We start from the raw sequence: 3017 nt of genomic DNA, 5'->3' as shown, positions 1-3017 counted from the left end.
ACAACGAGTTGATTTTGAAGCACAACGCTGGAAAGCAGTTAGAATTCGTGCAACGTTTTCTTCAGGAATACGAGGGCGGCCAGGACTCTTTGCTTTACATACACATCCTGTATCTAGAAACTGTCAATACCATCTGCAAAATGGTTCAAATGGCTCTGAGCACTATGGGACTTATCATCTGAGGTCATCAGTCCCCTAGAACTTAGAACTACTTAAACCTAACTAACCTAAGGACATCACACACATCCATGCCCAAGGCAGGATTCGAACCTGCAACCGTAGCGGTCGCGCGGTTCCAGGCTGTAGCGCCTAGAACCGCTCGGCCACCCCGGCCGGCCAATACCACCTGCAAATGTCCCACCCATTCGGAGGATCAGTTTGGTACCGCAACCTGAAACGTCTTTGCACTGTGATCACGGAATTGCACTTCGCAAACTCGAGACCACAAAATGATTTCTGCTGCGGAGCACTAATTTAAACATGTAACGTTTACCAAGCGAAGCAGAAGACAACTGATATCTAGCGGGTATTAATATAAAATAGACTATATACTCGTTTCTCCAATGGCCGGGTCGAGGCACAGCGATCGATAGTATGGACAAAATAATATTTTTTAATACGTAAATTACATTTGAAACACCCTGTACTTTTCTCATTAAAACTTCATGTCGCGTTTCCGTAAGTCAGTAGTTTAATGAACGCTGATTGTAACCCTTTTCAGATACATCGGGTACTCAGTTAATATGGCTAATACGAGGCACGTAAACTTCTTAGAAACGGTATTATATTCTGAAGGTTGTCTTGGAAAATTCTGCAGACTTAACAAATGTTAAGGTAGATTATTTAATGGAATTACAACAAAAAAACTCAATGTTGTAAGAAAATACACTCGTCGATTTTTCAATATTGTTTGCATTTTGGTGGTTTAAAATTTTGGAGCATTGTATCTGACTTAGAACTGTAATTTGTCAAGAAATGATTTTTGTCGTAAAATTTTTTAATTGGAGCGTAAATTATTATAAACTTCAACCTGTCCGTGGATCACCTATTTGGTCAAAGGTCCGGTCACGTTATTTCTTGCTGAAACCTGCTGCTCGCTGTAAATGGCTTCAGCTATCTTGACCGCTGGTAATCTCGGCGTTGAGCGCCCGTAAGCTATCTTCAAATTTAAGCCACCATTTCGTTTCAAACTGCCACGATAAAAGTCTCCACCATCTGTCATGTTTTTTGTATTGAACTGGTGTTTTACTTTCAGTTGCTCTGCATATGGTATACTAGAATAAAGAACTCATCTTTCTTCAAAGCCGTAAGATGACTGACTAAATTTATAACATGCTTCATGTTCAACAATGAATATTCCCGGAGAGAAACTTTTTATTTCCTATAACGGGTTTCATTACCACTGCTTTTTTTTCCCGCAAGGCATTAAGTCTTTCACCTAACGTACTTATTGCAAATGGTTATTTCTCACGCGCTTCCTTGACTGCCATTTCGATGATGGCTGACTTTCGCTATGGCTTGCTTCATGTTATTATTGTCCCATTTATGTTCCGACATCTCAATATTTACTTTTCTAAAGAAATAAAAGAAACGAGTACAAAACACAACACACCAAAGTTTGAACACAGAAAATCACTTGTGACTATTCCGAAACGCACCGCTGTTTTGATGCAAAACCACTGATATGGTCTTTCTCCGCCATAGTTTGATGCTACAGAGGCGTGTCAGGTGCAGCAATGGAGTTTATGAACAGCTCTTGTACTGTACCACCAATACACTCCCACCTACCGCTACGCATTCAGTGATAGTTTGAAGGAATATCTTATACATTATAGAAAAAGGTTGGTAATTTCACATGATTTTAGGTCTTGCTACAGCATTTTGAAAAACATCCTTATGGATATTAGGGAGCGTTATTTGGAAACAAGAACCAATATTAAAACTGACGTTTCGACCGTCTTTGCAATGGTTGTCTCCAAGGCAGCTAAACGTTGGTCCTGGCGATGGTCATCCCTATATACACCTATTTCAATTGTCACGTGGCAACCACCTACACTCTCGTGAGCGTTATTGAACACATCAGTGTCAAAATTGCTGTCCAGTCACCTGAAAGAGTACCACAGGCAGAAACTTTCAGTACAACCACTCCTCTAGAGACAATCTTGACTTCGAACTACACGACAAATTTCAAAATCGTGTCACCGATTGTCTCGTTAAAACCGAAATAGAGTGACATATAGGAAAGACGGTCCCCAGGAACTAACGGTTCAGTTTCCATAATGAGGAACATCGGTTTGATCAGTGGTTTTACTTTATAAGTGACACTGGCCATGGAAGCCTTAGCACTTAATTGTAGCTTTACTCCAAATATGGGGAACTTCCTTCTTCCGCGTTCTTTCTGCAAACAGATTTGCAGCTCTCCTTAGAATTGCTTAGTTTCCAGTTGCAATCGGTTCTATTGAAACATCGTAATCTTCAGGCGGCAATCTTCTTTCCATTCCTCAAATTGCTCTATAGACTTTGTATTAGAGAGCATCCAAAATGATTAATTGTATGTTTCGTTATTCAGCTCTCGAACTATATAAACGTTTAAAGAAATTACAAGGACCCATTTTGTGCCTGCTGGGCTAAGTGAACTGCCCCACACCATAAGCGTCGATCCAAACATACTGCTTGATACACACACATTCTACAAAAAATCAGTCAGATAAATCACTTACCAGGCCTCCAAACGTACCCAGTACAACTTCATTCCCACAATTGTGCTGGTGCACGAAATACCTCATTGATAAAGAAGGAATTAACCAAAGTTTATCTAGCGGTTTGTTCAAACAACTCTCTCCCAACAGTACGAACAAAATATTACATTGAGGTAGTGAAAGTTTTAATGTGGTGGTCAAAAGTGCGACGTCAGTAATTTGAAAATTGCCATTGTGATTAACTCGCTGTCAGTTTCAAAATGTAATGATTTAGTGCCTACTTTATTGTAACTGATCACAAAACCTGTTCTTACAGTC

This window comes from Schistocerca serialis, chromosome 9, assembly GCF_023864345.2.
Source record: "Schistocerca serialis cubense isolate TAMUIC-IGC-003099 chromosome 9, iqSchSeri2.2, whole genome shotgun sequence".
Classification (NCBI taxonomy): Eukaryota; Metazoa; Arthropoda; class Insecta; order Orthoptera; family Acrididae; genus Schistocerca; species Schistocerca serialis.
Note: the sequence above shows the minus strand (reverse complement) of the source record.